Source organism: Monodelphis domestica, chromosome 3, assembly GCF_027887165.1.
Source record: "Monodelphis domestica isolate mMonDom1 chromosome 3, mMonDom1.pri, whole genome shotgun sequence".
NCBI classification, from domain to species: Eukaryota; Metazoa; Chordata; class Mammalia; order Didelphimorphia; family Didelphidae; genus Monodelphis; species Monodelphis domestica.
This window is the reverse complement of record NC_077229.1, coordinates 447,893,098-447,920,573: the sequence shown is the minus strand read 5'-3', so window position 1 is coordinate 447,920,573 and position 27,476 is coordinate 447,893,098. Positions and strand designations below refer to the sequence as shown.

The window sequence follows — 27,476 nt, the reverse complement described above, 5'->3', positions numbered from 1 at the left end:
GGACAAATAGTTCTTGAAAGCATTGTGACCTTTCTTCTGAATGACAACTTCAAGAGAAACAACACACACCTCCACTGAGCTGGAAGCTCAAGACTGGCTCAGTGAGTGAAAGATGTTCTACTATATCCCTTCTGAGATCTCACTTTTTCTATTTCTTTAACTTCATAATAACATCCCCTTTTTTATTTTAGAATCACAACTATGTCTTAAACTGAGGTGAAATAAATGCCAGTGCATGATTCTTCCTCTCCTCCTGTACAAAATACAAAGGATGCACATTCTTATCAGTGTCTTAGAATGCTTTCTTTTGGCATTTTTCTATGTGCAAATAAAATACAACTGTAAATTTCCTGCATGGAAACACAATTGGAAAGTAATTGGTTGTTAATGGAACAGAGTATGATCGCATAGGTTCAGTCACATTGACTGCTTTCTTTACCAGAATTAAGATGATGCTGAGTTGCCTTTGTGGTTTCAGCTTGAGAACTTTTGTCCCCACAGTTCCACCACAGCTAAGCTCTCTCCTCTGGTTTCATTGCACCCAGCATTGCTGTACTTTTATGCCACCAAGCAGCTTAGCATGAACATAAGCTTATCACCGCCCAGGCTCAAAACCAATTGCATGCTCACCTACCTCATTCACCCTCCACCCCTGTATGAGAAACTCACTCTTCACATGCTTCACCTCTGCCCTCCACCAGCTCAACTCTTGCTCCACTCTCCTTCCCATCCTGGTGAAAAACAGAAGGGAAGAACTCCTCCTACTGCTCATTTGCTGCTGTGTACTACACCCTCTTCTAGGGATTTCTTTGGCTGGAACCAACAGAGCACAATCAGATTTACACCACCCAGAGTTGTGAAAGCGTTAAGGTGAAGGGAGCAGTGACAACATCATTAGGAAGGAGTGAATGAAAAAATGGGATGGCTCAGTGCTTAGGAAAGCAAGTATGCATACAGATGCCCTTGTGCTTAGTGGACCAAACCAGCAGGTGGAAATTGGTCTGTCAGACAACTCTTGCCCTTTATGGGGTGGGGCATGGGGTATTTATGGAGGACTAGCCCCTTTGGTGTGAAGATCAGTGTTCTGTGCACTATGGCACCACCTAGCTGCCTAGGGAGGTCTAGTACGTCTGGTATGAGAGTCTGTGGAGTCCTTTTCAGAGTTGCTCATCCACCTGTTCAGCTGTCATGTAGTTCTTATTTGTGGCTCCAAGAAGCAGCAGCCACACCATCTCAGCAGGCAAGCTAAACCAGACTGAAGGTAATCAAAGGGGCTCAAACCTATAAGGGGGCATCTACTCCAAGCATGCAAAGACTTCCTTGAATGGCTGAATGAGGTATGGAAGAGTTCCATCAGTACCATGGAAGATGCTCTAACTAAGAGGAGGAAACAAATGAACCAGTATATAGTCAAGAGTTTAGGGATCATCTGAATATATTTTGGTAGAGCAATAATGTCTAGTTAGTTATCATGATGGTCAATTCCATTCGCGTAGGGGTGGATGGTACTGATTACAACATTACCAATGTATTAGGCTCAAGGAATTGGAAATGAGGTAAAACCAAGGCACAGTGCTTCCTGGAGAAAAAGGGTGCCATTATAGTTGCTGAAACTATGAATTCTCAAAGTCTCTGAGCAAAAACTATATGCGAGAAGGAAAATAAATATTCTACATTTCATGAGACCAGTTTCTAGGTACTGGAGTAAAGTGACTTTATTATATTCTGTATTTTTTCCTGGTTCTCTCAATGATTCATCACTTAGTTCCCATTTTAAGACTCTCCAGCTGTACAATATAGATACTATTTATCATACTCCTAACTCAAAAGATGTTTACAAGGGTTAGGGAGTTTACTGGAATGTAATCAAATAAAAGGTACCATGTAAATAGAAAGACCTAGTAATTTTGTTAGTTTAGAAGTGTGCATGCAAAGGTTGCCATACATGCCTGCAGAGATGAATGCTGTGCAAATGAGAAAACATGCTCTAAGTTTTCTATCTGCTCAAGTAGATTTTTAGTTTATAAATTTCTGGGTCATCATCTATATCCTCAATCACAAATATGCAGTGAAAAACTATTTTGTAAACTCCTTGAGGGAAGGACTCTATCTTATGCCCTATACCTCTCATGTTGTTTAAAGTGAACAAAACGGTAAAATGTCACTGAGATTGTCTATTTTGGGACCTCAAGGAATAAAAATCCTTCTTCACATTTGATGTGTAACCATGAGTTTTATGGATAGCGTAGAAACTTATATTTTTATATTATCTTGGTATATATCAATATACCCATATATAGATATGTGTATATATAACGTGCAAAAAAAATTCAAGGAGGCAAAGGAACATAGCATAAATTTAGAGTTGGAAGAGACTTCATTTGTCCAACTATCCTCTCCACCCCCAAAATAGTAGGAAAATGAAGTGCTGAACAATAATATAAGTAGCCTGTGAACTGGGGGAATGGCTTGTAAATTGTCTTCTCTGCTCTGGGGCAACATCAATTAAGGAACATAAGGAAGCTCACTTTTCCTCTTTGTTCCCTAATGGGACAAGAAAGAATCTAGTTAACTGCATTATGGGCTCAGCTTAACACCAGGAATATTAGATATATAAATAGGCAGAAGTTCTTGCTTTTGTGCAAAATGTACATAATTTTTGCAAGTTAGGCCATTTCTCAATCACATAGAAAAGCAGCATGATACAATAGGAAAAGCATTGGATTTAGGATCAAAGGGTGAGTTTAAATCCTACCTCTTTTACTCATTACCAGCATGACCTTGGATAAATCGTTTAACCTCCATGGTCTTCAATTTTCTTATTTGTAAAATAGTAGAGTGGGATCAAATGTTCTCTAAAGTGCCTTCAAGTTCTAAGTCTGGATATGGTTAAAATAGATCCTACGATTATATACACAAGCAGCCGTGCTACCCAAAATGTGGTGGTGCTAAATTGAGTTCTACATCATTGTTTGTTTCTACAAAGTTTCTAAGTAGTGCTGGTACTTGAAAAAGTCAGTGTATATGAAAGACAGGATTTAAACCTAGGATTTTCTTGCTTCAAGGTAGAGGAGTGTATCTTCTATTCAATACACCATAATTATTCTCACTTCCATTACCTAAATTATCCTGTTCCAATTTTTTGAGTTTTCTGCTGTGGAGTTGTTCAATGTCATAAAACAAAATGTAGTCAAATAAATTATTGAATCCGGAGTGGCAGGTCATGAAAACGGAAGGACATGGTTATGGTTAAAATAGATGTCTGGTTCCAAAGGCAATGGTATATTATAAAAAAAACACCCTGACTTTTGGTTGCCATATTTGTAGCTTAGATTTATTTACTTCCTCCTCAAAAGATTACATGTGATGAATTACATTGATTTGTGGAGTTCTTGGGAAACCTAGAAAAATACATATGCATATGCATAACACACATAATAACAGCAACAAAAAGATTAATTTAGAGTAAGACCTGTATATAAGGAAAAATGCTAATTATATCCAACAAAGACATGCAATGATAACTGTAGAGTGTTAACAGCTTTAGAGTTCTGAACATTTTTTCTTTCAATGACACTGGCTAGCCAAAGTTGTGTGAAGGGAACCCCTTTGGGGTCTTACCTGTGTTCCTGGACTGCTAGATTTAGGTCACATGAGTGTACATCACATGAGTGTGCTCCAACACAGGTCACCGGAGAGTAACCTAGGCACAATGACCCAGAAAGGATCAGGTTAGGATCTGGGGGTAAAGGAGAAGAAATAAAAGGGGTTGGGGGATTCCAGGAAGTAGTCTTTCTCTATTCTCTTGGGTGTAGAGAGAATATGGTGGCTGAGATAGATAGCCATGTAGAGAAGTGGCCACATGGTGAGATTAGAATAGCATTCAATCTCTCCCTATCTCTATGTTCTCTATTTGAAGTAAATATTGATGAACTCTATGGAAATTAAGGACTGGAGTTTTCATTTAGTTTTAACAAAGATCTGTAATTATTTTATGGATGCTAGAATCACCAGCTATAATAGATCCTGTGATTCAGAAGGCAATCTTCTATTATGCTTCAAGTTATCCCAATCAGGAATACAGAAGAGAAAAAAAGGGGGGAGGAATAGATATTAGGAGAAGACAATGGATTTTCTAGGACAATGTAATCTGGTTTTTAAGAATTAAAGATCTGATAGACTGTAAGGAGGTGAGAAACTTGATACTGAAGTGAACAGGACTCACAGGCTATCAAAAACATCAAGATGTCCTCCTGATGCTGGTAATTGATTGAATTGACATGTTAGAGAAATACCCTCTATGAGTTTGTGATGGGTTTGTACACCATAGTGAAACTGAAGTGTGTTGAAAATAAAGATTTAATGTTTGGTATGAGTAACCATGGAATCAGAAAAAGAAAAACACAACATTCAACTGTTTGGAAGAAAAGAGATTAGACTGAAGAGAATAGCGGCAGAAAGATTCTGAGAGATAGGAGATGAGTAAGCTGGGAGAAAAGGAAGCTCTACCTCAATTTTTCAGTCCAATCTTGAGGGAGGTTTTTAGCTGAGTATGGGAGGAGAGGGAGCCACGGTAAGTTTGAGGTAGGATGAAATCATTTGGAAGAGCTACAATGAAGAATGGGATATCACGGGCATAGTAGGATGATCTGTAGCAGTGAAGGTTCAGATTATGCTATGTAACATTACCCTATAGTGGACTCAATCAAAATTGCTTTATGATTTTCTTCATCTTCTTTTAGCTGTACCTGTTTGGAGCAAAGGAGACACATAATGGGAATGATCCCAAGTGGAGACTTGATTGGATGTAATGATCTCTTGATCTTAGAGTGTTTTCAATGATATACTCTGTCATTTGTTAATTCATATCTTGTAGAGAATCAACATTTATCAACTACTGAATTTCTTTCTTTCTTATTATATGGCTGTCAGTAGGTAAAGGGATGTAGAATTAGGGTAGAAAGAATAGAATCACAAATTATTATGGGAAGGAGTAGATTAAAGTAATTAGGCTGTGAGTTCATTATATCTTTGACAAAAAGAGCTATTTTTACAGGAACTGAAAGTAGCTACAATCTGAGTTGATTACATCAGCAGTAACTTGCTAAGTCATAAAGTATTGGAATTTGTTTTTGGCTCAATCTGGCTATTGATTATTCTGGGTTTATTTTATTTGATGTAATTGACAAGGACCTGGCATTGAAGACAGAAAGATCTGGGTTAAATTTTGTCCTTTAACAATTACTGTGTGACTCTGGGCAAGTCACTAGTCTTTCATGTGCCTCATTTTCTTCACTTGTAAAATCTGGATTGTTATGATTACAATGCTTTACTTAAAGGGTGAGGTCAAGATAGATAAGGACTTTGCAAACATTAAAACCTGTTTTAAATACCAGCTCTTATTATTATTATCAATGTAAAAAATCAGAGGAGGACAATAGTACCACTCAGAACTATCTTTTTCCTTCGGGAAATATATGTTTTGGCAGATGGGTAATAATTCCCAAGGCTGGACTGTGTTTGAGGGACTGTATGCTATGTGTCCATAAATATTTGCTTCATTTCAAAACTTGCCTCTGGTTTCGCCAATCCTTTCAAGCTGTTACCTAAAAGATGAAGACATCCCACATGTGTCTGGTTTTCCTCTTCTATTCTGAGACTGAAATATTAACTTCAAGAACTAATTTACTTTATGGAAGGCCTGGGTAGGTGAGACAATCTGTTTATTTTTCTAAAACAAATATTTCTATAATATATCAAGGCTCCAAACTTGGGTAGGGAGTTCCAGCTCCTACTATTGGAGCTCTAAAAACAGAGAGGTAGTCTATGGAAATTGTTTTTTGAAATTACCTTATTTTTATTGATACCTTGTGTTCTTACATTACTTTCATTTCTGAATGTATCCCACTTCCATTCAACAAGTCATCCCCTCATAACAAAGATTCAAATAAAAAGAAAAAAGTTTGCCAAAACATAGACTCCATCTGACTGATATATAATATTCCACATTCATAGATCCCCTCCCTGAAAAAATGAAGGGGAAGATATATTTCTCAACTGTTCTCCAGGGCAAAGCTAGGTGATTCTATTTAGACATTAAAATCCACGTTTTTCCCATTTACATTATTCTCATTGTATATGTCTCTACTTAATTTACTCTGTACCAGTCCATATCAGTCTTATCATTTTTCCTTGAATTCTTCATAGTTATTGTTTCTTATGGTTTTCTGTAACAATATCCCTTATGCTTTATCTGGGAATTCCCCCTCCTCAGTCAGCGACTTTGTTTCCAGTTCATCGACACTCAGAAAGTGCTGTTACTAATATTTTGGTGTCTAAGGGAGCTTTCTGTCTGATTTCCTTGTGGGTATGTGTCAAGCAGTGATCTCTGGGTTGAAAGGTGTGGATATTTGTCACTGTAAAAAGAGTATAATACAAATCAATTGCCAATATGGCACTTCATAGCTCAATTCATAGCAGTATATTGGTGTGCCTGTGGTCTATGGGAATCTTTAAGACTGATTTTTCAAGATCTACTTGTTCCTATTCAAAATGGGGATGGGATTTTCTCCTCGCATTCAGGGAACATATTATTTGGAAATGCAGTCCCTTGTTGATTCTCTTCTCCAAACTTTCCTATTTTTCTTCCTTTATCTCTGACTTTCAGATTTCTTGTGTTCTTTCAAGGTTCATCTCCATGATGCTTTCCATGACCTGTTCTCTACTTCTGTTTGTCCTCTACTTCCTAGTGTTTTCCTTCTCCATTTGCCTTGTTTTATATATATATATAATGTCCCTCTAAAAGGATTATAAGGTCCTTGAGGTTAGGGATGGTTTCATTTTTGTGTCTGGAACCCCATCTCTGAAAAAAGCCTTCTCAGTTTTTATTTTGGGCTGGACTTGTGATTTGTTTCATCAAAGCAGACTGTGATGTGTGACCCTGGGCAAGTCACTTAACTCCCATCGCCTAGCTCTTACTGCTTTTCTGCTTTGGAACTGATACACAGTATTGATTCTGATATGGAATGTAAGGTGTTTTTTTTTTCTTTTCAAAGCAGATGACAAAGTTCAGCATCTGATTCATAATTTATTGTCCTAAAGAATTGCCTGGAACATTGAGAGGTTGCATGATTTTTCCATATTCACACAGTTAGCCTCTGGTAGGATACTGGAGAGAAGATCTCCCTTTCTATAAACTGGTCCCCTATTCATTGCACTTGGCTTGAGCATAGTTATTACTTGATTAGTATTTATTTGGATCACAGATTTAAAGCTGAATTGAACTTCAAAGGCTGTCAAATATAACTTCCTTATTATATAGAGGAAGAAATTGAGGCACAGGATGGTTTGAGGACTTGGCCAGGGCCTCACAGCAAATGAATCTAAGGTGAGATTTGAACCCAGTTCCTCCTGATTTTAGGTACAAGTTCCTGATCCATTACAACATTGAATTGAATAAACAGAAGCTAATATGAGGAACAGTAGCTAAGTTCTATCAAGTAAAGTCTGTACTTCTGAAATTACTCACTGTAAATAGACATAGATGAGGAAAATGAAACTTTTTGCCTTTGTTGAATAAATGAAGTTTCTTGATGCTTTGCAATTTTTCATATCTGAAATCTCCTTTCCAATGGAAAGACTAAAATCAAATATTCCTACTGTCCTAGAATAATGACCTACTTTACGAACAAACTGTTTTTATCTAAGTCCTTTAGGTATCTTTTTGTTGTGGGGCCATGAAGTAAATTTGCTAAGCTCTAAGCTAGATGGTCCCCAAACACAGGAAAACTGGCAATAGGGTGTGGCTTATTACTTCAGGAAAGAATTACAAATAAATCATTTTGATTTTTTCATTACTTCTATTGAACTGGGTGCCACAATACAGAATATGTTGCTTCCTTTGCCTCCAAAAGTCTTTCTTCCAAAAGTCCTTATAATTTGCTTCACGTAGATGCATGTAGAAAATAGCAATGCAAGAATTAGGAGCACAATTAGCAACTAAGGGAGGCAGTGAGCACCATTCTAACTCTGTGCTAACAGTGGCATGGATAAGCCCAAGCAATAAATCCTTTCCCTTTCCTCCTAAAATATTAAATTTTAAATTATTTACTTTGGAATAGCATCTAATTACATTCTTTGTTTACCTTTCTCTTTCCATTCCCATTCCTTCCTCATCCTTTTGTTCATTTATTCATTTGTTTTTTCCCTCTTTTCCTCCCTTCCTTTCTTCCTCCCTCCCTCTCTTCCTCCCTTCATTCCTTTGTTCCTTTGTTCTTTCCTTCCACTTTGTACTTTCATCAAGGTTGTAAATTTACTTTCCTGAAGCTCACAGTGGCTACTAAAAATGTGAGAGGTAATCTTGTAGCAAGTTAGACACAGAGTGGGCTGGGAAGAAGCCTCTGAGAATCAGGATTTGTTCTTCTGTAATGTGCCTCTCCAGCTTTTGTTACAACTGGCTCCGGAGTTGAGCTCTGAGCTGCTGTGTCACTGCATCTTTCATGAGCTATGCTGCTGAATGAAGGAATCATTATGTTTATCACATATCTACAGAGTAATCTTAGCCAGGATTTTGCAGTTGTCAGAAATATCACAGACTGTTATTGTGTTTAGGATTCATTTTCCTTCCAATGAGACTTAAGTTTATGTTACCATTTCCGATGACGGAGTTAGCTTTATTTAAAAAAAAAATATGTTTATTTGGTAAATATGTTACAGTGATCAGATCATTTTGCCATGTAAATTTTCTACCAATTATTTTATAAAAGTCATTATTTTACTCAAAACCTCATTTTGTATTTTCAGTGTATAAAAATAAGCTGTTAACTTCAGTCAGCTTTAGTGACAGCTCCTCTATTATGGCTACCAAACCCCTAATTTAACAATATGTCTTTTGATTAATTTACTGCAATGACATTGCAATATTTCTCTAAGTATCATTGGCAAACAACTAGAATTTAATTTTTCTACCCACCACATAAGGAAAGAGATAGGGCTTCACGTTCATAGCTATGAGGAGAATAAAAGAACTGTAGAGAGAAGAAAATTTCAGGGGATTCACAAGTAGGTAATCTAGAATGCTTACTAGAGCTATAACTGGCCTAAATTGAAAAAAAAAAGGCCTGTTTCCCAGCATATTTCTATAAGGATGGAGATACATTTTCTCCGCGACAGGAAACACCTTACTGCAGCAACCAGAGCTCCTGGTCCTCACTTTCTGGTTTTCTGGTAGTTCAAATTGTAACCATGCTTTCTGGGAGATCAACAGTGAAATTCCTATTTGGATAGAGCTGTCCTTTATACCCTGTAACTTCTTTTCTTGACTGATTTTATACTTGATCATTGAATCATAGATTTTGAGTTGAAAGAGACTGTAGAGATCATTGAACTCAACCCTCTTACTTTGTAGATAAGGGAACTGAGGTCCATAGAGCCTCTTTTTTTTCCCCAGGGTCACACAACTAAGGATTTGAGGAATAATTTGAGCCCAGGTCAAATTAGTATTAATTATGACTGGTTCCATTAATAAAAATGGACTGCTGACACTGGGAGTTGGTTATAGCCCTGTCAATTGGTAATTTTTTCTCTCTGTTAAGGTGGTTGTTGGCTCAGTCTTCAAATTTATAGGTGATCTGAACCAAAGGATGGAATTAGGGCTCTCATATTCTCAAAGAATCTCTTTGGGTCATGGTCATTTGGGTGTGGGGGAGAAGGAAATAGCTTTTGCAGGAAATGTGGTCAGAATGATTGTATAAATGAGAATTAATGATTAACAGATATTTCTGTAGCATTTTCCTCCAAGAGACTTTCAAGAAGTAACCCACTGATTCATGAGACTGCCTCTGTGCCAAATTAGACACCTTTAATGAGAATCTTGTGATATGATGCTTGGACTTCTGGGAACTGGGATTTTTATAAGCTCCCTTCTTTCCTACTCCATTTGTCAGTCTGACCTTAATTTCATTGGTTGTAAGACATATAATCATATTTATCTAGACAGAAATTAATTCTAACTACTATAACATACAAACTAGTATAATTTCACCAAAAGCTAACCTTTCTTTTCAATAGTTTTGTTTGCTCAGAGCCCAAAAAACTAATGGCAACTGAGGTAAAATAAATTCCAAAGAGAAAGTAGTGGTGGCTTATTAGAGGGATCACATTGGGTTGCTGTCTTGTAGAAACAAATCTGGGAACAATCAGGGTACTGTGGTACCTTTAAAAAATATAGCCTTGACCTCAAAGGGTAAATTAATTTGCCACTGAAAAACAGAAATGGCAACAGCTGGTGTTATATGGATATTCATTTATATCAGTGATAATTCTTCTGACAACATTAGTACAACCAATATTGACAAAATATGACCTATATGTTCTCTTCCATGCTGAATGTATTGGAAAATGTAATCTTATACCTTGGGGTCTTAAATAAGAGAAATTCTATCCTTCTCATGCAGGAAAATAAGGCCACTTCATTGCTGACATTCTTTCTGGAACTTGTATACTCAAAGATCAAAATTCAGGAAATGACTAATCAATAAAGCAATTAGTAGAGTTATTCTGGTTGCAAGCCAGAGATTTCATTTGACTTTCTTGGCAGGAAGATAAATGCCTGGATTATAATTGCGTGGAACAGTGTGACTATAGTGGTCCTGTGAATAATTTATAAGCAAGTTTTTAGCCAGAGAGGTACATGGAGGAGAAGAGCAGAATGAACAGTGGAACTGAATTCAGATGTCTTGAGTTCAAATTCTATTGTTTTCCATAAGATCTCAGCCAGATCACTTTATCTATTTGTGCCTATGCTTCTTCATCTAAAGACAAATGTGTGGGTATTTAGACTAGAAAATCTCTAGGGCCTCTTCTATCTATAAATCAAAAGCTTTAGTATCTTACAGTCCAGAACTCTGACTCATCACTTTTAAGTTGCTAAGGCAAATTGAGACACACTGATCTCAACTGTTGCTGAATTTTATGTCCCTTTTAAATTATAAGGAGATGAACAAAGCAGAAGTACCTGGATTTGTGGTGGAGGCTTACCTCAAGTCATTTCACTTTTAAATTTAAGATGCATGTATTTCAATGGTGACATCATTAATTGACATCTGAAGTCAGGCAGAGTTAAAAAAAAAACAACTTGGTGATGCTCATGCAGGGTGATGAAGGCAGGATTTTCTGAAATGTGCTGTGGTCACTGAAGGACAAAGTCATTTGATAGAATATCACCCTAAGAGACATATTCCTCAGGAAACTACATTGTATAATCAGGTTTTCTGGGAAAAAAAAAAAACTACTGCCAAGAAAAATAATGTGCCATTTCAGGTCTCCCCACAGGTTCTGGGAATGTCAAAAAGCAATGCAAAATTGAAACTAATTACTAATATTTGAAAGGAACTGGGATATCAAGTAGATGTGGTGACTACTTCCTGTGAGACTCATTCTGATCAGAACGTAACATGTTTTAAAATTCATTCTTTTGAAATTTCCTCCAATTAAGCTCAGATCTTTACTAGCTATGTGACCTTGGGAAAGTAATTTCACTTCTCCATGCTTGTTTCTTCAACTGTAAAATTTAAAGGATTATATTTGATGCCCTTCAAGTTCCTTTCCAGTTAAAAATTCATGATCATATGAAGAGAGTGGGAAAATTTTCTTGTTTAATCATTTTCTCATCTTATCCATGTTACCGTCCCCCCACATACTCACAGCAAGTGTCACAAATGCCATTGTTCTGAACAAATAGGAAAGTACAACTTATGGAATGAGAAGGTTATTCTCTGGAAAGAAATACAAAAGGATCCTGGATTTCTTAAGTCATAATTTTAAAAATTAACTCCAACCCATAAACTCAAAATATTTATAGCATTTTTTATGTAGTGGCAAAGACCTATATAACAAGATATTATCCATCAATTAGAAAGAGGCAGGACAAAATATGGCAATGAATGTAATGGAATATTATTAAACAGAAAGAAATGATGAAAGAGATAGCTTCAGGAACATCTGAGAAAACTTGTATTAACTGATGCAGAATGAAGTGAGTAGAATCAAAAGAACAATTGGATCCCTACAACAATCATACAGGGTAGATTAAGTGGCTCACCAAAGGTTACACAACTAGTGTCTGGGGTTGATTAGTGACTCCAGTTTTCCTGACTCTAGGTCCAGTTCTCCTGGCTGCCTCAAAAATGAACAGAAGAAAACAAAAGGAAGCCAGAAAGAATCCTAGACAAAAAATTGTAAATAAGCAAAATAGCATTTGAAGAAATAGTCTGAATTTATTATATTATATTGTCATTATTTGTTCTTTATTTTATTTTTTCCTTTTGAATTGGCACCTATTTTATTTTTCATTTTTTATCTTTAAAATTTGATTTATTCATTTTAGAACATTATTCCTTGGTTACAAGAATTATATTCTATTCCTCCCTCCCCTCCCCCTGCCCTTCCTGTAGCCAACGCACAGTTCCACTGGATATCACATATGTCCTTGATCAGAACCTATTTCCATGTTGTTGATATTTGCACTAGGATGTTCATTTAGAGTCTACATCCCCAACCATATCTCCTTGGTCCATGTAATCCAGCAGTTGTTTTTCCTCAGTGTTTCTACTCCCACAGTTTTTCATCTGAATGTGGATAGTATTCTTTCTCATAGATCCCTCCAAGTTGTTCAGGATCATTGCATTGCCACTAATGGAGAAGTCCATTACATTCAATTGTACCACAGTGCGTCAGTCTCTGTGTACATTGTTCTCCTGGTTCTTCCCATCTCACTCTGCATCACTTCCTGGAGGTTGTTCAAGTCTCCATGGAATTCCTCCACTTTATTATTCCTTTGAGCACAATAGTATTACATCACCAACATATACCACAATTTGTTCAGCCATTCCCCAACTGAAGGGCATCCCCTCATTTTCCAATTTTTTGGCACTACAAAGAGCACATCTATGAATATTATTGTTAAATACTTTTTCCTTATTATCTCTTTGGTGTACAAACCCAGCAGTGCTATGGCTAGATCAAAGTGCAGACAGTGTTTTAGTGCCTTTTGGGCATAGCTCTAAATCGCCCTCCAGAATGGTTGGATCAATTCACAACTCCACCAACAATGCATTAATGTCCCAACTTTTCCACATCCCCTTCAACATTCATTACTTTCCTTTGCTGTCATGTTATCCAATCTGCTAGGTATGAGGTGGTACCTCAGAATTGTTTTGATTTGCATCTCTCTGATTATAAGAGATTTAGAACATTTTTTGTATGCTTATTAATAGTATTTTCTTTAACTGAAAATTGCCTATTCATGTCCCTTGCCCATTTATCAGTTGGAGAATAGCTTGATTTTTTTGTACAATTTATTTAGCTCTTTATAAATTTGAGTAACTGGACCTTTGTCAGGTTTTTCTTATGAATATTGTTTCCCAATTTGTTGCTTCCCTTCTAATTTTGGTTTCATTGTTTTTTTTTGTACAAAGGCTTTTTAATTTGATGTAATCAAAATTAATTATTTTACATTTTGTGATTTTTTTCTACCTCTTTATTGGTTTTAAATTTTTTCCTTTCCCAAAGATTTGACATGTATACTATTCTGGGTTCACCTAATTTACTTATATTTTCCTTCTTTATGTTCAAGTCATTCACCCATTCTGAGTTTATCTTGGTTTAGGGTGTGAGATGTTGATCCAAACCTAATCTCTTCCATACTGTCTAATTTTCCAATTTTCCCAGCAGTTTTTATCAAATGGTGGATTTTGGTCCGAAAAGCTGGGATATTTGGGCTTATCATAGACTGTCTTGCTGAGGTCACTTACCCCAAGTCTATTCCACAGATCCTCCTTTCTGTCTATTAGCCAGTACCAATTGTTTTGATGACCATTGCTTTATAGTATAGTTTGAGATCTGGTACAGCAAGGCTACCTTCCTTCACTTTTTTTCCCCATTATTTCCCTTGATATCCTTTATCTTTGTTCTTCCAGATGAACTTGGTTATGTTTGTGTTTTTTCTAATTCAGTAAAAAAGTTTTTTGGTAGTTGGATGGGAAGGCACTAAATAAATAAATAAGTTTGGGTAGGATGGTCATTTTTATTATATTAGCTCGTCCTACCCAGGAGCAGTTAATGTTTCTCCAATTATTTAGATCTAGTTTTAATTGTGTGGAAAGTTTTTTGTAGTTTTATTCATATAGTTACTGTGTTTGTCTTGGCAGATAGATTCCTAAGTATTTTATATTGTCTAGGGTGATTTTAAATGGAATTTATCTTTCTAATTCTTGCTGGTGAGATGTGTTGGAGACAAATAGGAATGCTGATGTTTATATTGTAGCCTGCAACTTTGCTAAAGTTGATGATTCCCACTAGCTTTTTAGTTGATTCTCTAGGATTTTTTAAGTAGACCATCATATCATCTGCAAAAAGTGATAGCGTGGTCTCTTCATTGCCTATTTTAATACCTTCAATTTATTTTTTTTTAAATACCTTTCAATTCCTTTTTCTTCTCTAATTGCTACTGCTAGTGTTTCTAGTACAATGTTAAATAATAGAGGTGATAATGGGCATTCTTGTTTCACTCCTGATCTTATTGGGGAGGCTTCTAGTTTATCCCCATTGCAGATAATGTTTGCTGATGGTTTTAGATAAATACTGTTTATTATTTTTAGGAAAGGGCCTTCTATTCCTATGCTTTCTAGTGTTTTCAATAGGAATGAGTGTTGTATTTTGTCAAAGTCTTTTTTTGTGTCTATTGAGATAATCATGTGATTTTTGTGTGTTTCTTGTAAACAATGTATGGTAGGATTATGATTTCTAATCCACTCTCCTATTTGTTTTTGTTTTATGGGTGAGTTTATCCCATTCATGTTTAAAGTTATGATTGCCACTTGGTGTATTCCCCAGCATTTTGATATCCTGTCCTAGTTCTGTCCTTTCTTCTTTTGCTATATCCTTTTAAACCAGTGGTTTGCTTTTAATCAGTCCCTCAATCCACACCCTTATTATGTTTACCTTTCTGCCCCCTCCCTTTTTGTTTCCTTCTTATTTTTTTAGGGTCTGTTATGTTTCCTCCCCCCTCTCTTTCCCTCCCTTTTTGTACTCCCTGACCTTCTACCCTCCTTAGTTTTCTCTTCTCACTTTCCCTGTAGGGTAAGATAGAATTCAATACCCCAATGGATCTAGATGTTCTTTCCTCTCAGAACTGATTTCACTGAGAGTAAGGTTTAAGTATTACCTATTAGCACTGTCTTCCTCTGCTTCTTATAAGAGTGTTATTCCCTTCCCCTTCCCATGTGTATCTTTGTGTGATAAAGATTATCCTATTTGTTTTATTTTTTCAAATATCTCTTGGTGCAGTCTTTGATTCCCCCCCCTTTTTTCTTTTTTTTGCATCACATCTTATAGCACTTATTACCCCAATCTCTTCCTGTGAATGATTCTTCTAATTACTATAATAGTGAATATAATTTTTGAGAGTTACAAATAACATTTACTCATATATTAATATAAATAATTTGATCTTATTGAAGCCCTTAAAAAGAAAGTTTGAATAAAAATTTTCCCCCTTTTCCCTCTCTTTCTTATTTACATTTTCATGTTTTTCTTTATCTTTGTATTTGGATATCAGACTTTCCACTTAGTTCTTGTCTTTTCTTTACAAATACTTGGAAATCTTCTATTTTGTTGAATGCCATACTTTCCCCTGGAAGTATATAGTCAGTTTTGATGGATAGGTGATCCTTGGTTGAAGACCCAATTCTCTTGCCTTTCTGAATATCATATTCTAAGCCTTATGATCCTTTAGTGTAGAAGCTGTCAGGTCTTGTGTGATCCTGATTGGTGTTCCTTGGTATCTGAATTGTCTCTTTTTGGCTTCTTGTAAAATTTTCTCCTTAGCTTGGAAGCTCTTGAATTTGTCATTACATTCCTGGGAGTTGTCTTCTGAGGATTTAGTGTAGAGGGTGACTTTTCTTCATTAATTCTTGCTGTTTTGCAAGATCATTGATCATTGGCTTCCAACTGCCTAATTTTGGTCATTAAGGACTGGTTTTCCTTTTCGGTTTGGTCTATCCTGCTTTTTGTAGTGTCCAGCTGTTTCTCCAATTGGGTCTTCTCCTTTAAACTGTTATTTTCTTTTTGAACTATTTTCCACTTTTCTTGTCAGAAGGCTTCCATCTTTTTGATAAGTTCCAATTTAAATTCTTCAAGAGCTTATGGACAATTTCCATTATTTTTGGAAGGTTTTGGTGCATTTATTTGTATTTCCTCTTCTATTTCCTTTGTAGCCTGGGTTTTTTCCTCTGTAAAAATTATCCAGGGTCCACCCCTTCTTCTTGTTTTTCTTGGTGTTGGGAAGTTGTTGTTCCTGGGCACTGTTTACCATCATTGTGGTGATTTTTCCTTCCCCTTCTATTCAGAAATCTGAGTGAGATGGGCAGTCTCTCTATGTATGGAGCTAAGGAGCAAGGATTTTGGCTGAGGCCAGCTCTCAAGTCTCTGCAGCTTTCACTGTTTGCTGCCCTTCTCTGTGCTATCTTCCCACTGGCGCCCACGGTCTCAGCTCCCCAGCATTCTGGGGCCTCAGGTCTAGCTACTCTAAGGGGTAGGTCCTCAGTGGTCTCAGTTAGCTGCCAAGGACCCAGACTCACCAAGGACTCACTCACTCCAGAAGTTCCCCTCACTCACTCCCTGATTCTAGTGCATGCTGGCTTTAACTCTAACTCCTTAGGTGGGGTTGGGTAAGGTGGATCAGCTTGCATTTTGGTGGAAGCTTTTTTATGGTGTGAAAATGCCCAAATCCCACATACCTTCAATGCTATGCCCTACTGCAGAGTCTCTTCATTCATATGAATTTGTTTTTTGTTTGTTTGTTTGTGTTTTGGTTTTTGAGGTAGTCTGTATTGGTAGGTGGTGAGGAGAGGAAGAGTCCTGCATCTAGACTGCTGCCATGTTTACCCAGAAGTCCATTATTTATCATTTAATTATACCTTTCATGAAATTATTTAATTATATGATGTGATATTTAAGAATTATTTAGAAAATCATATATGTATATTATGTATAATTAATTATATATGTTGTGGAAGACTAGTCTTAGGTAGAAAAAGAAAAATATTCTGACAAAAAGAACAACTAAGTCATTTAATCACAACAAAAAAAACTCCTACTCTTTTAGTAGCAAATTCCACCTTCATAACTATGACAAATACAAACACCTAGAATGCTATTGAAGCATCTATTCACATTGGATGAATTTGTTATCAAAGACCTTAACATCAAGTTGTAGATGAGAACTGAAACAGGTTATTCATATCTCTCAACCTTCATCCTAAAACAAATCTCTACCTGGGAGGAAAAGAGGGAAGGTATACCATGAGATATTACCATATAATTTCAGATATCTCACAAGAAACAACAATGTGTTCATGTCATCAATGAAGATACATGCATATGACATCTGATTAAAACAAAAAGCCCTAGTCATAAGCAGCAACATGGATAGCCCTAGAAAAAATCCACAACAGTCCCTAAGAAAGGAAAGCACAGAAGAGTATGAATCAACAGAAAAAAATCATTTCAAAGCAAATAAAACAGCTCCAGAAAGGAATATAGCCAGTAAAACAGACAGAAAGAAAAACCTGCATTTAAAAAATTAGCTCCAAAGAAAAGTCTCTTCATAGTCTATACAAAGTCTCTACCAACAACGTAGTAATAGCAAAGAAAGTAACAAAGTTTTTTAACATGAAAATATAACTCCATGACCAAATGAAATACATTATATCCAAATTCTATCTCCAATATGTATATAAAAGACAGCAAACAATAAATCCCCTTGTGGAAAAAAATTCAAACATCAAAAGATAAGAGAACTTCAAGTTTATATTCTTAACATAAATCTAAGAACTTATACATACTGCATACAACCACTCATGAAGATGATCATATGTAAAGCTTACTTCCACACATGAAGAACAACTAATGGATACTGACAAGCACTCATGAAAAATTCATACCTTACTTCCATACACAATGAAAAATTTCAATCTTATATACATGCACATGTAAAAACCTTAAACACATGCATGTTCCTGATTGTTCCAGTATGTTCCTGAACATTAAAGGACAGAAGACATCAATCAAAAACAATGACAGGCAAAATGTGGCATGCAGCACAGATGAAGTGACCAACACACATAGTTTCTACAATCAACATCAAAAGATATGGAAGGAATTTGAAATTTTAGACTTGGGATAATGAGGTTATTTAAGAATGCGACATACATGTCAATATCACATAAATACATACACATGCTACAAAGAAATACAATGTGGAAGAAATCTCATGGACTGGGTAAGTATATAACATGCATAATTGTAAAACACACAATTCACATTGATATATAAATTTCTGTGGAAAATTCAAATAGACAAAGACATTTCTGTTCTGCATGAGTTTGCATAGAAATCATATTTGTACATATGTAAATCTGTATACATACAACTTATGTACATATGTAAATACTAATGTACTAACACACTAAGTATATTAGGATAATTTATTAATGTTGTAATAACTAACTATAGGGACGGCTTAGAGAAATTTGTTCAAAGTCTTAGGGAAATAGGGACAGACATATTTCAGTATAGAAGTTATATTACATTATGATTTTAGGTTAAAAGTTGTTAGTAATAGAAAATTTTACTTAGTTGAATTTATAGATATTAGGAGGTAAGACAGTTACATATTCAAAATACTGTTGGAATTGTTTTAAATTATTACATGATTTGTTATTAGTTCAAAACTACATTCATGTAAATTCCTTATTACCTAAACCAGTTTCATATACCCAAATTTAGCATAGAATTAGGTAGACAGAATAGCTAAGATTGATTAGGATTTGTTGTTTCGGGAGGGTAGAGGAATATTTAACATAGTACAGGGTTAAAAGTTGGATAGTTAGAAATATAAATATAGATATAGATATAGATATATGTTAAGTACCATTAATATAAGATGCTGGTTGCATCTTTTTCCAAAGACAAAAGGGAGGATATTATGGAAGTGAGATATTGAGAATGGTTTGTAGCAGGAGCTTGGAGTAGCTGAGACTGATGACCTGTCATTCAAATGAAAGCATTCTATTTGGAATGTTACCAGGAGAGGCAGTTGGAGGAAGGAGAAGATCAACTGAAGTCTGGACCTTTTGACTTGGAAAGACAGAAGAGTCTGAGGTCTCTTGGCTTTTGGAGACTGAAGCCTGAAGGTTGTCTTTGGCTTTAAAGATAGAAGAAAGAAGGACTAAATCCAGTTCTCTCTGATTTTCTCTGTTGTGATAGTGACTGAACTTCCAGACCTATCAGCCATTTTCCAAATTGAACTATATTCTACCATCCTTCAATCTAGGGACTCATCCTAGTATTAGGGAAACTCCAAAACCCTCTTTCCATCCATTTCTCATTCTTCCCTGTATTCCCCAATAAATCCCTTACTTAAGATAGAGAAGAGAAAGAGTATTTCATTTGAGACATCACAAACTCACCCTGAGTACATTTAAAAGACCAACAGAAGAAGGAGGGTGAAGGGAAAATGAAGGGAGGAAGGGAGGAAGAGGGAGGAAGAGAGGAAAGAAGAAGATTAATGGCCTGATATTTAGTTATCAATTACCATTCAAAATAGTCACTTATTACAATTTACATAAAGAAAAGCAAAGTATATAATGAAGTTCCATAGTTTCATGTATTTTTTTTGTTTTACTAGATATGTGGAAATGGCTATTTAATTTGGTGTCTATTATAAAGTTTAGAATAAAAATATATTTCAAAATCTTTTAAAGTCAGTTTGAGTTCCTTGTTCATCATAAGCATAACGGGAACCTTTTTAGCACAAGGGAAAACTCTGCAGAAAACATTTATTAAGCAACTACTATGTACAAGGCACTATGTGGGATGCTAAGAATATTTTATAATATGGTAATTTCCTTTAAGAAGGCTGTATTCTACTGAGGATGCAGGGGTTTATGGGATTTTCAGGGAAGACTCATATCTCTAGTGTGAGTGCTTGCCAAGCCTTTTCAGGGCTTCTTTACTCCTTTGGTGTCTATTTGCTACTTAATTCTCTCCCTGTGGTTCCAAGAAGCTATAGCATGCTCAGTAGCCACACACCAGTAAACCAACTCTGAGGTGGGCTAAACTGAATTGAGGGAAACAGACAGGTAAGTTAGGACAGTTTCTACCTCAGGCATTTGACGACTTCCCCAGCAGAATGAATGAATGAATGGAATTTTTTTTCCCCAGTGACCATGAAGGCAGCAGAAACTGGCAATGTGAAGCACTTAAAGCTTAGATGCCAAGAAGCCAAGGTCATCCACTGCAACTCAAACCATCACCAGCCATCTTGGCATGTGTCTTGCCACTGGACTTCAGTGTCTGAGGAAGCAAGAGTGAAGCTGACAACTTTGTGAAGCTCTGCCTCATTTGAATCCAGTTTATTCATGAGTCAAAAGACATCTTGTTTTGGTCCCTTTCAAGTATAAGGACAACAACCATTGTACTAAAGGGTAGGATGGAGTAGCAGAGCCTACATGATTTAGGCACGTAATAAAAGATATCCTGTAGAGCATGCTCAGAATTGCCATTCTTGATTCTGCATAAACAAATATGTTGGCTTGGAATTTAGGTATATTGGAAATGATCAACTCATTGACTACTTCCAAATATGTAGTTATCCAGTTTTGAAATGGACTTACATTTATGTTTGCTTTGGTGACCCTTGTTTCTCCTCTCTTTTCCACATCCTTTGCCTCAATAAATGCAGGGACTCATTGTTGTACTAGTTAAAAGATCGTTTCTGGTTATCTCTTTCCTTTAACTCTCCAGGTGATACCATGTAAAGCTTGCAGTGAGACATAGGGAAATGTTGGTTTCTTTCTCTACTCTGGCATCATGATGGCTGCACCTATAGGGTAACCAGTGTAGAAGGCTTAACTAGGTAAGCCTGTACCTGTGCCCTTAGCTGCCTTGTTTTCCCCTGTCCTTATTTAGGTGAATGAGTATATATCCTAATATGGATATGTCCAGGTCTGGAATGACTTGGTAGGCTGAGGAATCTGAAGGTCTTGGGTCTTTTGGGTGAGAACCAAACAATGATAAGAGGAGGAGACCTCAGCAACTACTCCAGTGGTCTTTGGATAAAATGACCACCAACAGGAGGACTAGTTCAAGCCTGGCCCTTTTTACCAGACATGCACTGGCTTTAATAATGAGCTAAGGAGCATAATGGCACTGTCATTTGTTTAGTTAATGTCATTATCGTATGACAATCTTTTGTGTTTTACTATTTCTTTTGTACATAGGAAATAAATATCTGTCTCAGACCTGATTTATATATTTTTCTTTTTTCCTCCTTTGAGGAAACACTAGTTATCATCATAAAACTAACCTTTAATTAATTTGTCCATTAAGGTTTCAGTGTGGGGGAGTTTAACAAGTTAAAAGAATATAAGAAAATGTAATTTAAATTCCCCTTTCATCAGAGGCTTAGAGAGCTTTCTTCTGGAGGTCTGTGCTAATATGGAGTGAAGGGGCCCTGTTCTATACTTCAAAGGATATGTAGTAAGTATGATTGTTCTATGTCCATTAACCATGTGGTGAAAAAAAAAAGAACAACTTTTGATTGGTCACTGACTCAGGAATTCAAGTGTATTCAATACTCACTTGGGGACAATGAGGTTCTTTTCCCTTCATGGTATCCTTTGAGCAGGGTGAGCTACTGTGTTCCTCTTTGTGGGAAAGGACATAAAATGAAGTTTTGAGTGTACGGCCCTGCTGTTGGTGAGAAGGCTGAGAAAAGTAGTATGAGGACCCATAGCCTACTCTTCCCATCCAGGTAAATATGAAACCACAAGCATCTGGGCTTGTTGTTTCTCTTCCTTTTGTGCCTATTCCTTCCTGACTTATGCAAAGGGTTGTAAGAGATGTAAAGGTCTATGCTGTGGCCCTTGAGAGCTTCAAGATATTCAGAGACGCATCAGCAGCATTTGAGTACTGGAATCTAGGACAAAGCTTGTGGACAGTTGAGAGTCCAGTGCACCATTGGAGATCCAAGGAGAGACCAGGACTCAGCTAAGCACTGCAATGATCCTACATGATGAAGAGACTTATTCATTATTTGCTTTGCATTAGAGATAACTTGGTGACTGATTTTGGAGGATAAATACTTTGTGTTAATTTTGTTGAGGTTGAATTCATGGAGAATGTGTTCCTGGTGTTGGGGAACATGGTAGTACTTATATTCTTGTATATCTTCTCAATAAAATTCCTTTGTAACAGCTTATTAATATTTATTGGTTAAATAAAAACTGATGTGAATTACTGGAAAATATTGATCTAATAAGGAAAACTGTATAACTGGTGATTATTTTTATTAGGGCAAACAAAATGGAAGAGATTCAGGCCAATTATATTAGAAAGATGTCCCCTACCATAAAGGGATACCCCTAGAACCTTGTAAGGGATAAGAAATCTGAATTATTTTTCTGAGTAGGAGTTGTAATAAGGATCCCCAGAATCTATAAACGCTCTGTAAATGTTTTGTTTATGATGGGATATATATTAAAGACATAATATATATGTAATGGGATATATATATATATAATGTATAATGATTTATGTAAGATACAATGGAATATATAGCAACTATACGTGTGTGTGTGTGTATATATTTATATGAATATAAGGTGAGGAGGAGTACTCACAATAAAAGGATCAGGAAAGACATTTTATTAGTTAGCAGCTAAACAGTGGGGTGAGCTAGAGGTTTTAAAAGTCAAACATGAATTTGAGCTTAGTGAAAGATGTACATGATGGTATGATAATTATTCAAAATGTTTTCAATCCATTCTCTTTCTTTCTTAAGTGCAGAGTTTGCAAAAGTCATTTGCTTTTTTGCAAAAGGAGGTTTTCTTGTGATTTTTAATGTAGGAAAAGCACAAACACAGTAGTTGGTGCTGTTTGTTCTCAAAGATAGTAAAACCATCCTTGAATCAGTCATTAGTATGAGTTGTAGTAATATGTTGCTACTTTTCATACATGAGTTACAATTTTTGATGCCAACGTAGAAAAAATGACAAGTAGTATTTTGTCCTTGTCTATATTCTTTCTAGTTTCCTGGGAGGACACAAAAAAGACAAGAATCCCTAGAATGAAAACATTTTGGTAAATGATAATGATTATATCTAGTATTTATATAAAATTAGAATTTGCAAAACACTCTACATACATTATCTCATTTGTTCTGCATAATAACCCTTTGAGGTGAGTGCTATCATCAATTCCATTTCACAAATGAGGAAACTGAGGCTCTGAGATATTAAGCTGCCCAGGATCAGGTAGCTGATGAGTCTCTGAGACAGAATTTGAACTCATTTCTGTCCTACTCCAAGTCCAGTGCTTTTTCCCACTATGATAACCATTATGCTCCACTAAAGAAAGAGAGGGAAATGGTGACCTCAAAAGAATATTTTTTGTAGTCCAGTATGAGAAAACTTGGCACACAATCACTATATTGTCAGCACAATAAGAATAACAATTCCAGAATACAAGATCAATTAACTATCAAGTATTTATTAAATATGTACTATGTGCTAGGCACTAAGAAGACATGGAAATAATCTCTAATCTCAACAAAATTACATTCTACTGACTTTGAATGATTGTGTTCCTATCACTGATAACAAGAATTCCCATATTGCTCAAATCGTCCCCCAAACTAATGCTTATTAGTTCACCTGCCAATTCATTAGTTCACATGCTTCTAAAAATGAACATTAACAAGGGTAGAAAAGTATCTATTATATTGATAAAAGATCATGGTTGAAGTCCTCCAAAACTCAATTAATCAGGCCCTCTTTCACTAGTTCCTAAATAGAAACTAAATGAACAATTCTGGCTGATTAATTGAGCTATGATCATCAGCAGTTGAAAAATGTCATAAATACTCAAAATATCCTTCAGTTCACCACCATCCCAGACTCCCTCAAGAGACATTCACCCCCCCCCAACAACAGATGTCAATGATTATTTGACAAGAAAGAAAAAGAGTTCTAGAAGCTGAATGACTTACAAGTATGAGGGTTTTATTGCTTGGGAATATAACATTATCTTTAAGAGACAGATTGTAATACCTATAAACTATGGCAAGGGTTTTCAAATGAGGGTCTATGACTTGAGGAACAGAAGTTAGGATGGCAAGGAGATTAAGCACTGGACTAATATTTATAATGTGTATGTGTGTGTTCCCCAGCACTGCCAAAATCAACCATTGTTGGTAGCCATCCAGGATGGATCCCTCCAGATCAAAGGATGGAGAGCAGTATGCTGTTTGGAGAGCCACCAACAGACTTTGGAAGGATTATTTGGAATCTCTTATGAAGATAAGGCAATGAAGACATTCTTCAGTGAATGTTTTCAACTATTACCCATGGCACGCAATCTGAGGCAAACTACAGTCATTCCAACTCACAATGGGCAGATGAGCATGATACAGAATCTGAAGATGATGAAACCCTTACTGAAACCTCCTGTTTTAGTGGAAAAAGAATCATGTAACTGGTCCACACTTTCATCTTGAAAATCTGGAATAATAAATATACTCCAGATGTCCTTGATTGTGGGAAATTTTAAAAAGGAGAGAAATCAAATTTTGTTTAAACTTCTTTTAGGAGCCCTATCTTGCACTAGAAAGTGAAGAAACTGAATAAATTTTAGGGTTTCCATAATTGTTTTGGGGTCCCACCTAGAAGTTTCTAGGGTTTAAACTCCACCAGGTTAAACGGTTGGATATAATTGTGGTCCCTTCCAAGGTTATTAAAAAGAACCCAAATCTATCCTACTTCAAGATCTACATAAACAATAAAGGATAACTACCTTTTCCCAAGAGAAGGATGGTGAAATGACTAAAAGGAGGGGAGCCAGAGCCCTTGTATACATAAATTCCTCCTTACATTGCTATATCCTGACTTGTAACTTTTCTGCTCTTTCATATATACTGTGTGAATAGCTTCCAACTTCTGGATTTGTCCAGGGTCTCTTATCCCTTTCTAAACAGTAATTCTCAATTCCTTGGGGAGGTAGAAAGTTCATTGACATTCTCCTTCAACACCTTTAGAGAACAGCCTTTAGCAGGATTTCTACCAAGTCCTCTAGTAGAAACTGTTTCAAGGGACAGCTTAAAGTTGAGATTAGTCATTCAGAGTCATTTAGGTTGGCTTAGGGAAAAAAGACCTTGGCTTCATCTTACAATGTCATATTCTGAGCTTCTTGGTCTCCTGATTCCTGAATTCAGTGCACACCTTATATTGATTAGGGGGGACTCTGTGATGGACCTACAGGGTGGAGTTCATCACTCAGTACCATAACTCATATATCTAGAACACTTGGTAAAGTCCCCCCAATTTTTCTTCATATGGTGCTATAAAATGAAAATATATTTGGTATACATGTACATGGGTATACATTCATATATATGTATACATGTATGTATTTATCAATGTACGTATATCCTAGACCTGCAATTTTATGAGTGTAGAGAAATTTTTATTATTACTGTGTGTATGGAGGTTAAATGACTCATCCAGGGTCACACAGCTAGGAAGGGTTTGAGGACACATTTGAACCCAGCATCTCCTATCTCTGGGTCTGGGACTTTATCCACTGAGCCACCTACCTGTCACCTATAGAACTCTTTTGAGAGAAAATTACCTCCTGTGAACATTAGTTCTGCAACCTGGAGTATTAGAGAGTTGTCAAGGGAAACTGAAAGGTTAATTGATTTGCCTAGTCATATATTCAGTATAATGTGTAACAGAGGTAAGAACTGAACATCACTCAACAGGCAGCATCTGAAATTCAACACGTTGAAAACAAGGTTCCTTATCTTGCCTATTCCTCCCATTCATCCAGACTCCAAACCTTAGCATCATCCTGAGCTCTCTCACGTTCATTTCACATATTCAATCTAATAAAATTCTCTGCTTGAAATTTGAAGCCTTGTACAACCTAATACTTTCACACCTATCCAATCTTCTTACATTTTACGCACCACCACTTATTCTATAATCTAGCAAATAACAATGGCCTTCTTGCTATTCCATCCACATAACACTCAGTCTCTTGACTACATTTTCACTGGCTTTCCTCTATACCTAGAATGCTCTTTCTCCTTTTCCTCATCTACTGGCTTCACTAATTTCCTTCAAGATAGAGGCTGGAGGCCTTTCCAAGTCTCCCTCCCTCCCTATTCCACACTTCTAGTACCTTTCTTTTGAGGCTATTTTCCAGCTACTGTGTATATATCTTTTATGTAGTGTTTGCCTATCATCTCCCCCATTAAAATAGTTGGTCCTTAAGAACAGTGGCCAAAAATTAACTTTCTTTGTATTCTTAGTGTTTAGTACAATGCCCAGCATATAGTGGGTGTTTAATAAATGCTTGTAAACTGACTTCATAAGAATATAAGTAGAAAGAGAGATGGATGGTGAGGCCCCTCAGAACCGAAGTTTTCTGAGGCATGAAAACAGGACAAGGGACAATGAGTTTAGTTTATAACCCAACTGGCCAACCATAGAGTAAGAATTATGAAAGAAAGAGAGACCACAGTAGGAGTGATGTACTGAGAAAGTGGGAAAGGGAGAGAAGACTGGAGGGCCTATTGAAGGTATGAGTTCCATTTTTGTGATTCTATGAAGCAGATGGAGAGATGGAATGATAGGAACTTGTGTTTAAAGATATGAATTTCAGATGTAAGATGTTAGAGCTAGAACAATAATGGGTAATATGAACTCTGAGATATGTATTTCTATGATCTCTTTGCCTATGATCTAGAGAGAAGAGAGAGAATGCTTACTTTGAAGTTGCTGCATTTCCATACAATTTGGTATTTCCCATTGTATATTTATACTTAGAACATCAAGAAAACTCAAGGAAGGCCCCATATGCATCAGAGAGACTGCTGATGGTAAATTTATGGTAAGATAATGATAAAAGTAGTATAGATTGAGCAGGCTTTGAAAGGTAGTGCACCCATAAATTCCTTTAAGCTTTTGAATTTTTGAAACTTGTATTTCTTGCCTTAGTACACTATCTTGCTTAGAAAACCTTGAAATTTCATGGAAAGGGCCATTATTGATGTTGATGTCATCATCATCATCATCACCATCATCACTACCACCAAGCCATTTGAACCTCTTGTCATTGTTTCTCACTATTTAAAGACTACTCAGGCCTGGAAAAGAGCCCAACAGTTGGAAGAATGAAGAATTAATTACTGATTTAGCAAGTGTGTATCATGAGAGTCATATAGAGTGCTGGACTTGCAATTCTAAAGATCTGGGTTCCAATTCCTTCTTTGGAGTTTACTAAGTATGTCATTTTGAGTATGTTACTTAAAGTAAATATACCTCAGGTGCTTGATCTGCAAAATACAGGGGGTG

The 27,476-nt window shown here is 36.3% G+C and overlaps 1 long non-coding RNA gene across 2 annotated transcripts in view; it reads left to right on the top strand.

Annotated features, from left to right (window-relative positions):
* LOC130458503 (uncharacterized) overlaps positions 1 to 25,359 on the top strand; it is a 243,554-nt gene extending 218,195 nt beyond the window's left edge. The window contains exons 6-7 of one of the 2 annotated variants that reach the window (XR_008917867.1): positions 20,284 to 20,546; positions 24,290 to 25,359. This is a non-coding gene — a long non-coding RNA (uncharacterized LOC130458503). Of the gene's footprint in view, positions 1 to 20,283; positions 22,529 to 24,289 lie in introns of those variants that run through there. The other variant, XR_008917866.1, reaches the window with a different exon arrangement.
* Positions 25,360 to 27,476: the final 2,117 nt, after the last annotated feature.